Source organism: Bombus fervidus, chromosome 8 (genome assembly GCF_041682495.2).
Source record: "Bombus fervidus isolate BK054 chromosome 8, iyBomFerv1, whole genome shotgun sequence".
Taxonomy (NCBI): Eukaryota; Metazoa; Arthropoda; class Insecta; order Hymenoptera; family Apidae; genus Bombus; species Bombus fervidus.
In genome coordinates, this window is record NC_091524.1 from 5,088,573 (window position 1) to 5,102,664 (window position 14,092).

Consider the following 14,092-nt stretch of genomic DNA (forward strand, 5'->3'; position numbering starts at 1 on the left):
GGTATATATCTAGCGTGAAATACGCGGAAAGCTATGCGGAGCGAAAGTCCCTTTAGGTAACTTAGACGTAAAGGGAATATTTCCCTTTTTCGTTCATTATCGCGCGAGATTATCTAGAGCGGAAGAGGATCTATCTAGCCATTGAAGTGGATAGGTCGTGATAGGTACTGCTGCTGGTGAATAGGTTTTGGGATTTTTGTCTTCATCCGGGATAACTTCTTCTCATTTAGGAATCGTGGAGAAAAAAGCCAGACTACGAGTGCCGGGATTTGAACCTGGTCTTGAACGTTCCTAACCAACGGCGCTAGCCACTGCTCTATCGTCGTCCGGTCATAGTTTGCTGTCGAGTGCCGCTACACCACATTTCTCCGAATGTGAGTATTATAGGACAATTTATTTCGATAAGCTGTGCTAATTATTCAGAAATGGAGGAATTCGTTTTTTCTTAATCAAACCTAGATATGTTAGATCTTTTGTACGTATTTAAATTTCGTTCTTTCTAAAAGAAATGTTTCAGTTGTTTCACTTTCGAAATACGTGTATGATATATAGAATCGGGTGCATTCAGTATCGTGTGCTCGCGTCTATGTTACATCGAGGATTACTTAGTTCCTCGAGTATTGCGTTCTCAATGCCTGACTTTTTTGTCCACCTTTAGGATCCATCTGTAACGACCACTTTGCTCTTAATTCATTTTAAGAGACTCTTCTGTAACTTCGCGCAAAAGAAAAAAGCGTCAGAAACGAGAAAGAAACGAATTGACAGGGTGGCTGGACGGTAGAGTGGGATGATAGAGAGGCTGATGAAAGGGTGGAAAGAGAACTGCGTACATGTTGCCGGTCGAAAAGGGGACGAATGGACGCGAGGCTGGTAGAAGTGGAGCGAAGGGACGCTGCGTGTATAGTGACCGCAGCGAGGTTGAAAGACAGAGACAACGGAAGGGATTAGCGGAAGGATAAAGAGGCGTGTGTGTATAGCGGTAGGAGAACTGGTTGGGGATACCGATAAGCGACAGTAGAGAGGGTGTATGGTAGAGATGTGTGAATTGTAATCAAATCAGGGACGCGGAGGGAGACGAAGCGGAAGGTAGACAGGAAGATGGAGAGACCAAGCTCACGGTGCGTTTGGCCCATGTCGAACGTAGGGTAGAGAACACCACGGTCAGGGGTATTTGGTTTCGAGAAATAGTGTCTGTCTGGTTTCGCAGTGCCGAGCTTGTTTCTGGAACTTCATCCGGATGGAATGGAAATTACGAGTTTCGAAGGAGTGTTATTTCGAGAATGGAGTTGCTTGCTTCTGATTGAAATTCATACTCGATCAAATAAGCTTTTAACTAGTCCGTACTAGTAGGTAGATACTATAGATCTCGTAGTATCGGCGTTCTGGTATCTCTTACTGGAATAAGGGATGGAATTCATAACGTGGAGTATATAAAAGGGAAATGTTTCACCGAATAAGAGAAAAGAAGTAGTCCGCCGAAGAGAGTAAAGAAGTCGTAAGACGGGACCAGGAACCGTTCTTTCGAGAAACGAACGAAGGGATGGAAAGAAAATATGCGGAGAAAATCAAAGGACGGCCGAAGAGCCCTCGATCTGGCAATGGCTCGGAGCGTTCGCCTGTGACAAAGTGGAATCCCGTGACAGCCGGTTCCAAGTGCCTCTCTTTTTCCGCAGATGCTGCTGCTGCTGGTCAGTGCGCTCGTGGCGAATCTCGTGTGGAATGTCGAAAGTGCCACCCATCCGAGTGAATATTATCGGTAAAACGCGTATCGGCGCGAACGTGCGCGATGTTTCATCGCAAGGCGATAGTGGCGGTTCGAAAGATACATGCGCGACAGGACGATTTAGGGGACAAAAGGGAATTATAATCGTATTTTAAGCCGGTGAATCACCGGAAGACGCCGATTGTGTGTCCAGCGGCGGCTATTCCGCAAACTGATTGTTCGAACTGATTGCGCTGTAGGACGGAAAGCCGCATGCAGTATAGGGCTTTGTATTATCAGACATTGCCGTCTGACAAGCGGCTACGTACGATGCACAAACGTTCGGTCGGCATACAAACGACAGCCTGTGCCCCATAGCCGCAGGATCGTGCACGGATTTCGGGATTTCTCATCTTGCTCTCTCTCTCTCTCTCTCTCTCTCTCTCTTTCTCCCTCTCCTTCGCTCTGTGTTTCCTTCGTCTGTCTGTCTGCGAGCATCGAAACCATACACTGAGCGTGTTCGCGAAATTGACCGTGCTATCGCGACTTCGGGATTGGGGAATACTCGGGGCTGACTTCGAATTTCAAAGATCCCTCGTAGATCGTGCATGGACGGCCGCCGCGATTGAACCGCTGCAACCAGCCTCGTTATATTCCGCCCAGCGACTGCCTGCTGAAAATTTATGAAGGGCGCAACGCGTTGGTGGGCGCGCGAAACAAACGGTATCGATCCGGAAGTTATTTACTATCACTAACTTGCTACCGTGTAAAACGGAGGCTGTGCGTTAAAAGCGTTTACATGCCCTGCACGGTTGACAATCTACGCGATGATGATGTACGGTGATCTGAGGTAACTATGCGTGATAATTTGAGCAGTGAAAAAGAGTTGGAGTTATTTTAGTTTAATCGCGACAATTGGGCGAAAATTTTGCGATTACGCGTGTCAAGATAACAGACTGCGAGATTGAAATAACTCAGGTATCAATTCTCTTGGCGATTTCTAGTGTAAATGACGAGTCTACATCCTTTGAAGAGAGTATCAGTATCAGTATCAGTGCAAACGCGTTATACGTAGCAGAGAATTTACAGAGAAGGAGAGAACGAGACCAGAGCGTTACTTGATTCAGCTATTATTCGGTTGGCTGATTCGGAGGAAGAGTCCGGTGGACTGCGGCGGAGATAACAGGATGTGTTCATTGGATAAATTGTTACTGATATCTGGCGGCGGTATTATCGTCGCCACGGCTTGGTCAACTGGTTGACGAGTATCGAGGAAGGTATTAAGCCTTCTATCGGCTGGTCGGCTTCCCTATCGGACAGAAGTAATCTATTTTTCCGCCGGTGTTGACCGACTCGATACCATTTTGGCGCAGCTGGTGGCTTTTCAATCGGTTTCCCGGGAAAAGGAATCCGCGTCGGTTCGCGTATCGAGAGAGACGCGTCAATTTTCGCGTAGGTACGATAAAGCTGCAATTATTTTTCCGCGACGCGAGCTTCCGAATCGATTCGTCTCGCGTAATTGTAAACCACGAACGAGGGATTTTCGATTGACAAATGGTGGTCGAGCGAACGATTTCCTGTGGAAACTCTCTTCATAAATCCCCGATCCGTAGCTCACCAACTGTGTTTGTACAGGATAGGGTAAAGGGCGTGGAGCAGAAGGGCGGGCTTAGCTTGAGAAAATTTCCCTCCACGGAATTTTGAAGAATTTCGAGAAATATTATGAGAGGATCCATCCGCGAGAGAGTCGAACATCGTACGCGTACAGCTCGATTCCCAGGGGTGCCGTCGGATAGCTCTCGAAAACTTTGTTGCGCGCCTGGGTTATCCAGGTCGAGCACACGCTCCGAACTTCCTTTTTATCTTCGACTGTTCCGCGTGTGCGTTTTCCTCCCACTCATTTTCTACATTTATATTTATGTATCTACGTCTTTCACCTCGGCATTTTTTCGACTCTCGAAATCAGATACTATCAGCGCCTCCATGACGCGAAACAGGAAATACAGATCGAACGATATTATTCACCGTCGTTTGGCCTTCGGGGATCATATAATTCCGGCTCTCAATAAACGTTGCTACACACTCCGTTTACTCGCGCGTCTTTCGAGCTACGTTGCTTGGTTTCTTCAACGTTCACGTTTCCAACTTGCTCCAGCTTCCTTGCCCTCCATCTCGTCGTTCTTTTCTTCTTTCGCGTTTAAAGGTCTTCTTCCATGATTTTTCTTTTCGTTTTCCTCTGCGAGAGATGTCTCGCGCATCGTCGAAAGCATCAACGCGGATTATTCAATGACAACTTACTGCTCTCCGTTTCTGGTTCTCCCTCGTAACGTCCTTTTGCGCCTAATGGCTCCATGGAAATTCGTGAAACGAAGTCATCGACGATTCATGAATTCCGCAGTTAAAGCACCATTGTCTAAACTCGACGGCACGGTTGCTCGATTCGCCGGTTATTTGTCTCGTTTAGCCAATTCACAAGCACGTTCGGCTCGCCTTTTCTGCAGTTAACCCTGCGGGCCACGCGGTTGCGCGACTAAGTAAGAAAGGCTGAAACCTTTCGTGCCTCCAGGAGTAGCCAGCCACGGTCTTTTCGTCGTTTGCCGACTAATTAATTCATGGAGTCGGTTTACCTTGACGAGCCTCGAGCGCGGCAAGACATCGGAGAGATAACTCCGAAGCGGCTCGTGTCTTGTCGCTTTTAAGGTCTCCAAACCTACTTCTCCACCTCTCTCTGTCTCTGTCAAGGTTTGTGCGCGCCTCTGTCTTCTCTCGGTGTACATTACACTGCCGGCTACAAGAGGAACACAACTTGGGTTGCTTGCGTCTACAACGGCCCCAGATTAAACCAAGTTTCAACTCGATAAATTTTCCAACTTAACGGATTAACGTATCAAACTATCGCGCGTGCACGCGCCAGTAGCGAGACGATCTCTCGACGAAGGCAGAGAGAAGTTCACCTGACTTCGCCAAGTTTACTTTAAATACCTTCGTCCCTGGAATCCCCTTTCCAAGCACGTTCCTTTTTTTTTTTTTTCTTTAGACGTTCCTAGGATCCATCTTTCATCTTATGTATGATAGGATATTAACGACGTTGACCCTTTACTCTGTTTGACCACGATTTCTCCTTTTTTCTCTTGTTAAACCTGGAATTCTGAAGAACGTCTTTGATGTTAGCTGCCACGTGATCCTGCAACTTTCATCGAAGTTCATTACATCTTTTTTCATGTTTTTCGACTATATTAACTCCAGGATGGAAGTTAGAAAGCCTTGCTTGAAGTCTAGATTGACACGACCTTCAGAGTCTACAAACACGATAGTTGGACAGAAACCAAAATTCGACAGAATCTTTCCTCCAGGTTGAAGCGCAGGTTGACCTTGGAACAACTTTCGAGTACACCTCCTTATTCAGTTAGGCTTTTTGATATAGGCAACTGTCTATTATCGATGTTGGACACCAGAACTTGAGCAGAAACTTCACGAAAATTGACCTTGTAAACGCCCTCGACCCTTCAGCCACGTGCTTCCCCATATAACCTTCATCGGCAATTACGTCCAAGTGGTGTAACTGACTGATCCAATTAGCAAGGGCCTGTTTACGGCACAATTTTTTAGCGGTATTCGTCTATTCTCACAGGCTATCTTTTTCAGAAACCGGACACTTTGTTTAAAATCATCAAGTTTCTTTTTTCTTGGTACGATTAAAAATTATTATTTATTAATTATGGTTTAACCATATTGGGACATGTATAATTTTGTGTGGTAGACTAGAGTGGCCGCGTAGTAGTGACACACGTATGTGAATATGAGTGTGTGGAAGTAAGTGTGTGCGTGGCGTCTCGAAAAACAGATGAATGCCACAGTTTACAGTTGGCAGTATGGAAGATTTTTTTTTATTTGCGTTTACTTTACAATAAATTCTCGTTAGAGAATTTTAAGTAAACTTATCTAACGTGGTACTATAACATGATTAATAAGTGTTTATAATATGTTTGATTCTATTTGAATCTAGTGCTTAGGTCTAAGGTGTAATGTCTTTTTAGCCTGCGGATCTGTTCCGACGTGTCGAGTAGTTGAGTAATTAGAAGGTTTTGGTGGTTGTTAACTCTTGTGCTGTGTCTATTGCAGAATTTTGATATTTCTTCTTTGACTGTGGGTATCTTGAGGTCGTGATGTATCGTTTCGTTGGTGACGTATCAAGGTGCATCTATTAGGGATCTTAAGGTTTTCGATTGGAATCGTTGAAGAATTTCTATGTTGGAATTACTTGCTATTCCCTATATTTGGATTCCATAGGTCCAAACAGGTTTCAATATGGCTTTGTATAGTGTAATTTTACTTTGCGCGTTTAAGTCGGGTTATGGAAGGTGGTGAGACAAAAAGAATGCTGAGACGCGTGTAAATGTGTATCGACGAAGATCCTGGAAATCGTTTATTAAATAAATCTATAACTATTTTAATATGAATTCTAAGTGTAACCTTAGCGTTCCTTTACTTTTATTTCGGCAATTAAGATCCACAATACTCATCAAACTAGTAACTTCATTTTAGCTGTTGCACTTTTTTCATTAGAAATTTTAAGATACACTATTTATTAGATATTTTTATATACTGTTCTTAGGAATTTTTATCCACGTTAAAATCGTATATGTGTACTCGCAGCGAAGCTATGCAGAGTTTTCGAACAGAATTCAAAATACAATTGATTCACCGACGGTGAACGTTATTGCAGGTAACGGTATTTAACCCGGGTCGTCAGCTCGCAGTTTCGCTCGACTATCCAACTGTACCGCGCACGACGACGACGAAACACCGTCCAAAGTTGCTGCCTCGAGTACGGCATTTCCACCACGGGTGAAACTCCTTCGGGCACCGTGGGACGCCCTGTCGTGTTCCATTCTAAAGATTCTATGCACCTCGGTCGACCGAGGTAGCGGGAAACGCGTCAAACTATGCCGGGACTCGAAAGTTCCCGCCTTTCACCGCGGGGATCGCGATTGTCCAGCTTGGCTATTTGGATCCGCCTCTCGTCTTCTGCTCAACTTCTAAATTAGCGCAAGGTTTTCCCAGCGATTCTGCGTCACGATAAACGATAGCTGGGACTGAATACGCGCCGGTACAATGGCCGCCAGAACAGGAGAAGCTGAACAATCGTTAATGCCTCGGGAAAGAGCGAGCGGAGGAGCGAAAACGAGATCGACGAAGCAGCATAACGAGCACTGAGTCACGAAACACTTTTCTCTTCTCTTCGAGGCAAGCAGATTCTTGCGATAAAATATTTACTCCGAGTCCTAGTCGAACCGAGGTGAATGCTGTTATCCGTCTCAACGGGACGAATCGATGCCTCGACCCTGCAAAATCACTTTCCCCGACAGGGATCACCGGAGAAACGAGGAGAAGCAGGTTCTCAGACTTTTCTTTCGAGGGTTCTTCCGTTCGTAAGACTTCTTTTTCTGTTCATCTTCGCGAATGGAGGAAAGATCGGAACAGAGTGGACTGGCGATTTAATCGAGCCCCATTGTTCCTCGATCATTCTCCATTGCTAGAGCGGTATCGCATAGTGACATTGACGTATACACGAATCACTGTGGAACGACATTATGGCGAATTACGGGGAAAATCTCTTTGAAAGCAACACCATTACCCGTCTATCGATACGCAAATATTTCACTCGACCGGTACCAATTATTCCCATTGAGGTAAACCGTGCTTGGGTCGGTTTAATCGCGGCCATTCATACAAATTGAAAGATAACCGTAGCCGTCAAACGCAGTTGCGGACTGTTACAGTTCGAGTCACGTTTCAGAGTAACCAGTGAACGGCGTATTAAAAATTAACGGAAATACGAGGCAAACAAATATGCATCGAGCTATTAGGGAAATAGAGTGAAAACCGTGATTACCGATAAATTGAACAGATTGTTGTACATGCGTATCCCAGATTACCATTAACTTATTCGTGTAATAAATTCGCATTCGTCGATAGATATATTTTTATTGAACGAGGACCGAACTTTTTTCTGCGACGATACTCTTTATTTAACGCATCATCCGAGATGAATTAATCTAGCAAGAGTATGAAAAGGATTAGCTACATTTTGAGTAAGCCGCTGCTAACAATGCAATGTTGTTTCTCGTCTCAGGCTGCATGTATACTCGACAGGCGAAGTCTCGAAACTTCGTTGCGCAATATGGCTGGGAACAGAGTGATGTTACGCGCAACAAGTGGAGAACAAAGTTTCATTCGAACAGTACATTCAACCGTTTCCTACGTATATTATGGCATTAAAGAAACGATCGAATAGAGCTGATGTTGTATATCCGTTACGAATCTATCTGCGCGGCGCACGCAACTTTATGCGAACACAATGTGTTTCACGAGAAACGGCGGCTATCATTTCGAGCCACGCGAACGAGTCGCGAGATATAAAAGAAATTGCAGTCGAAATCGCGAATTCACTGAACTCTTTTTCCCGGTTGTTTAACGCAACGCAATGCAACGGTTCAAAACAAATTGAACTAATTGAGCATTGTCCTGTAAAGCATGCACCAAAGTGCAACTCATGCACGATAATTGCCACCGCGTTACTACTAACTTGACACGACTTTGACGTGACGTTAATCTGCGATTTCTCAAAGTGCACGAGGTAGAGCTGAACCGACGGATAAGTAGGCTTTACCACCAGGTACTCGAAATACAGTCGTGTGTTTGTGGAGCGAACTATATAGCTCGACTAATTGAACGTGTACTTACACGCGATCGTCTGTAGAAGTAAAAAATTACTGTAACCGATTCGCCAACACTTGCAAAATTAAATTCAACCGCTCGAATTGGAATTCTAAACGGTGCTTTGAATGCTGACAGCTCACTGTTTTGCGAACCGCGTATATATAGCAGACGACTACGAAGCGAGGTTCTGAACGAATCTAAAGTGAGAGAAATAGCGGAAACAGCAGGATCGTCCGGAAAATAGCTAGCGTTCTTCAGGGCGGTTCCGCGGGCCGTGAAATGTGCTCGGGTAACTCGGTTTTCTACCGACGTGGTATCTGATAACACAGACGTAAACCTGAGATAACACCCTTACATACTAACCAACCACGTTAGTGCTTTAAGTTCGAGCGTAGCTGGGTATGTTCATCGCGTACGACAGATAAAGTTCGCCGCCATAGGTACCCATAGGAAAGCACGACTTGCACGGGCGTGTTTCTCTGAAAATGGCGATACCTTTGTTGCTCGCAGACGGATAATTCTGGATTTGCACGCTCGTTGCGATTAAGAAATTTCGTATTTCAGTCTAAACCAGCGTCATTCTACCAAACAGACGTTGAAAGTCATCGTTTCTCTCGTCCGGCTAATCTCTTCTGTCCAGCCATTGTACAGCTCCAACCTCCGGCACATGTACCATATCTAAACGACGGGTTCAAACGGTTCTACGCAAGCACAAGACGAAATCATGGAATCAGGCTAGGAAGCGGCAACACGACGTAGGCACGGTGTCGACTGTTGCGTCTTGAGGGTGGACGGAACCGGGACACTTCCGCATGCAAATGCGAAGGCGTACAATCAAAGCACCGGCGAGACGATACATATTCAAGCGGTCAGCATGGGTAAACACCGGTCCAAACGGACCGACGACGGTTTACCTCGGGTAGCTAGCTGGTGCAGCTGTAGGCACGCACACCATCGGCCTCCGCAACGTTCTGTATGCGGCGAGGAACACGTCGTGTGTAGCGTCGCGACGGAGGAGAGTGGTTAGGGGGTGGAGCAGCGGTAGAACGCTTCGAGGTACAGCCTGTATACACGGGGCAGGACACAACGGAATCTAGTTGGGGTCTATGGCGGATATACGGCGCGTACACGGCCGACAGGCCGAAACCCATCAATTTCCCATTCAATTCGCAGCCTCGCCTCTCTCGACGAGGCGAATGCCAGTCGGAATGACGCGACTCCTGCGAACCTCTGGATCCCCGCCGCGTTCCGCCCAAGAATGGAATCCTCTTGCACGTCGACGTAAACGTAGAGGCGAACGTCGAGGCGAAGGTCGAGGCGAACGTCGATTCCAGCCGTCCTATCCGTTCATTCTGTCCAGTCACGTAGCTTAATGCGAATTAAATATCAGCATGGAAGAAGGTGATACTTCTTACGGGGTGGTTCGTGAAGATCCACCCTTCCATTTTGATCGTGTTTGTACAGAAGAGGAAGAGGAATCGCGGACGCGTCGTGAGGAGTCGTTTTCATATTCCAAGAGCGTTATATTCCACGAGAATCTCTCGAAGCCGTGCTTCATATTCCGGGCTGAAGGTGTTGTTTGAATTTTAAACCGATGTGGCTGAGAATCTTGGGAAACTCGATTGTTCTGACTCGGTATAAAGCGGCGGTGCAATGTGTCATTTGTAACGCGGTAACTTTCGACGTCTAGTTTTCAATAGAGCTAATCAATCAAACGTCAAGCAACTACACGCGTTTCATTTTGTACCGATGGATATCTACACGCCATTGCTCGTATGCAAATTAACGACGGAGAAAATAAACGGTAGGGATAGTCGCTCGGCGTTGGAAGCTTTCAAAAACTAATTCGATATTCCAACTGTATCCGGCGATCGCGTTAGAAGCCGAGCGAAATCTTGTTTATTCACGGCTACATTTGGCAAAATCAATCGCGTATTAATACCCGCGAACTGGTTGGTAATTGGATCCATTGTGAACGCGATATCTTGTTTGGCAAAATACCTCGGAAATTCGATCGAATTTGCGTGAGTTTCACTCTCGTGTATTTTTTACCATTTCCATTTTACACAGCGGTTTTAATTTATAGAGTTTCATCGACGTTGAAGGCCCTGGTAATTTCAGGCGAACGAAATTGAAACGAGTGGAAATTACCGGGGGTACGGATGATGCGAGACATGAGTTAATCTCGAGTCGTTTCGAAGTTTATCACCGCAGTTTCGAATCGCTACAACGTTTCGTCGCATCGAAAAGGTAAATCCAATCAAAGTCTTGTGCCGATCGATGCATCGAACAGCGACGCGACTGGAGAAGGTAAATTTTAATTTGATCATTCGATCATTTTGGTTATTACATGTGGATTATGCGTTACCGCGTATGGTTACGATCTTTCCCGCAATTGTTATTTTATCTTCGCACACTGCACAGCTGTTTCATCTGGTTTACGAGCCCTTCGTCTTCGTAATTCTCATCATTATCTTCGTTACGCCCCGTTCGCTGGCTGCTCGTTACCGGTCGACGTCATCGTCCCTTAAACGTCCCAGATTCTATTCCCATCCACGATTTTCCTCGGCCAATAAATGACATCCTCGATATTGACCTTCCGCGGAACCGCCATTAATTCTTCTATCTTTCCAGTTTCGTTCCTAAAAGGACAAACTTCTCCCGATATTTCCTGACATCTGCTCCGATGCAACATGGCTCTGGAAAGTTCCAACGGAGTTATCCGCGTTTTACCGTCTTATTGGTCGCGTTTACTTCATTCGAGACAGCCGAGGATCGCAACGGTGAAACGTTTAATGAACGAAATAAGTTTTTACGTTAGAGCCGCTGATAACTGATCAGAGAAATTGAAAGGTAAATGAAAACTATATGACACAAGGAAATAAACGACTGTGTAATATCAGAAACACAAAATTTCAAAGACACTCCATTTAGACCATTTCGGTATCCGGCGTTGAGGCCTTTAGAACAGTCATTGTTCGTTTAAATTTCTCTCGTCCCTTGTACGCAGAAATTTCAAGTGTCGTGCAACAATGTCGCGCAAAACGAGAGCTCCACTTTCCGTGGCAGCGTGTCACAGGCTCAAAGACATCGTCGACGAAACGACGTAAATATTTACATGTATTTAACGAAGTTCATCTTGATCGTGAGACAGAACTGGGCCACGGATGCTCAAAGAGTGAGAAGGAATAGAATCGGCGCGGTATGGCGGCGCGCGTTTGTCGCCGGGGCCAATTAGCGAGGCTCGCGAGGCTCGTTTCACGTCAATTTCACGAGGACAATAAGCAAATTAATTCTCTTGGATCGTACTTTGATTTCGTTAGCATTTTCACTGAAACGACAGCCCCTGATGCTTGGTCGCGTTATTTCGCGTCAGCAGCGTCGTTATGAAAACCCTCAATTGCACTCCGAGTTGCACTTTACCACCGCCCGTCACTACCCCTCTACTAGTCCTCCCTTTCATTCTGTGTGAGTTTATACGTACGTGGATATCATCCTGTGTACGTGTGCAATGCGATGCACATCGTTCCCGCCCTCTCTCTCTCTCTCGTTCACTCTCTCTCGCTCTGATGTAGCGCGTCGAGGGAGTTTCGCGCGTCGATGCTCCGCAACGGCACAGATGCTTGCTTTAACGTCGGCCGTGTAACCACGGCGTCGCACCTCCGGCGTCGCGACGACAATTAAGCGACGCACGACCTTCCTTTGAACTCGGTGTCAATTTCGCCACCGAATCAACTGATTCTATTTACCGTCGAGTAATTACCGCCATTGGCGTATCCGGCATGCTGTGCCGCCTGTGAAACGGCCAATAATTCCCGTTCGACGCTTAATTAACGTGTCACGGATACTCTTTGCCTCGTCTACTTTTTATCCTCTTCATTCTATCCCTTCTCCTCCTCTGATCTTTTTTCTCCTTTTCCGCTACACTTCTTTTTATCAGTTTTTCTCTTCGCTCTTATTTCCTGAATAAAACACGAACATCGATGTTCGAACCCTGATTTTTACCATCCTCCCAAGCTCACGCAGTCAATTATATTTTAATCTCTCCTCGAGCGATAAGCATCTCGACCGACACAGAACAGGCGTCCGTTAATTACCCATGGATCTCGTGACATTATTATCCAAGCGCCCACATAATCAGCCGGCTGCTCTATCGAGAGACAACCGGGACAACTTTCTTTCCTCTTCACAAGCGAAGGATGTCCCGGTGACTAATCAATTTTCTATTCACCGTCAGCCTTCGTTGATGGATGACTGGCGATCGAAGCCAGGGGGTGGCAAACGGGGTTTTAATATATCATCATCTATCGTCTCTCTCAAAATCGGTCATCAGTCTTCCGAGCAGGGTGGGAACAGGCCATCAAGGGCACAGATAGGTGTAGAATCTTGTCGCGCTGTCGTCGCGAACAACGGTTTTGATGTTCAGTCGTTCGTGTCCAGCCAATCGATCCGTCGAAGGGACAACGTACCTGGCCAGCTTATCGAGCCGAGCAAGCCGTTTCTTTTGCGTGGAGATCTCGCGACAACGTACAGCGCAATAGGGGCAACGCGCTTCGAAACTCTACATTCGTTGTTCTCTGCAATTAGTCGGTTGCCGGACAAAGTCACGACACTCGCCAACACGCTTCGATATTCACGAGATTCTCCCCTGTTGAAAGTTACTTGGTTTTAGGTTGGGTTAGGTAAAATACTCGAAGCAAAGGTGAGGATTTAGCGCGTACAGTTATCGATCTATTTTGAGAATGTTACATTTCGACGTTCGAAAGATCAGTGAACGTACCACTTTCATGCGATATTTATCTCCATGCGTTTAAGACGTCTTACCATTGTATAATTTCAGTTTCGTGAAAGAACGAATCCAGGTTACTCGCAGTTCAACTCGAACATTTTGTTTCTTCTTATAAAATAGAGCACCACTTTCCCTTCGTTAGTCCTCCACGAGGAATTTTATAATGGTAGCTGCGTGACTGTGTTGCGTGCGTTTTATTAATCGTACTTCGCGACCAAAAAGCTGGAAAATCTATGTACGAAGGCCGTATCGGCGCCAAACACCCTGTAGCAATGAGAAAATAAATAGGGCTTGCTGTTTGGCCTCGTTCGCCGTTTCATGAGATCGTTTCTTCCCCGAAAAGAGAAGCGTCGTATCTCGAGCTTTCTTTCCTCACGGGAATGCAGCCCGGCGGATGTACTCTTACGGACAGAGATAATGGATAACCGCGTTGCAACGAACGTACGGCACATCGGCTTATCGCGAGTTCGCAGAGGGATGCCCAGTGGCGGCTTATCGACTCGCCGGCTTGACAAGCTTCCACGTCCTCCCTACAACGGTCCAGGATAGCTGGAAGATGACGAGCGCCGATCGAAAGTCCTGCGAGACTTTCGGTAGTTCCCTGTGAGAGTTTGTCTTATACCGGTTAGCGATAAAGGAAAGCGTCTCACCAGTAGCCAGATTCTGTTCGCTAGATTCTCTTCGCTATATTCTGTTCTCTAGATTGTCCGACGTTACACACGTAGCAACGGGACGGGATCGATAGCTTTCTCACGCTATACACGAAATTCCCTGTACGACTTGCTGGTTCCATGTAGCTTTTCCAATAGCACGGCGCACAAAGCGTTCGAAGCCAGTCTAGCCATGGATCTGGGACAATCGGCGGAATTTCTCGATGT

At 46.1% G+C, this 14,092-nt stretch overlaps 1 protein-coding gene across 2 annotated transcripts in view; it reads right to left on the bottom strand.

Moving 5' to 3' along the window:
• Positions 1–14,092, bottom strand: part of Tmtc2 (Transmembrane O-mannosyltransferase targeting cadherins 2) — a 221,152-nt gene that overhangs the window by 63,221 nt on the left and 143,839 nt on the right. The gene's annotated exons all lie outside the window — the stretch shown is intronic.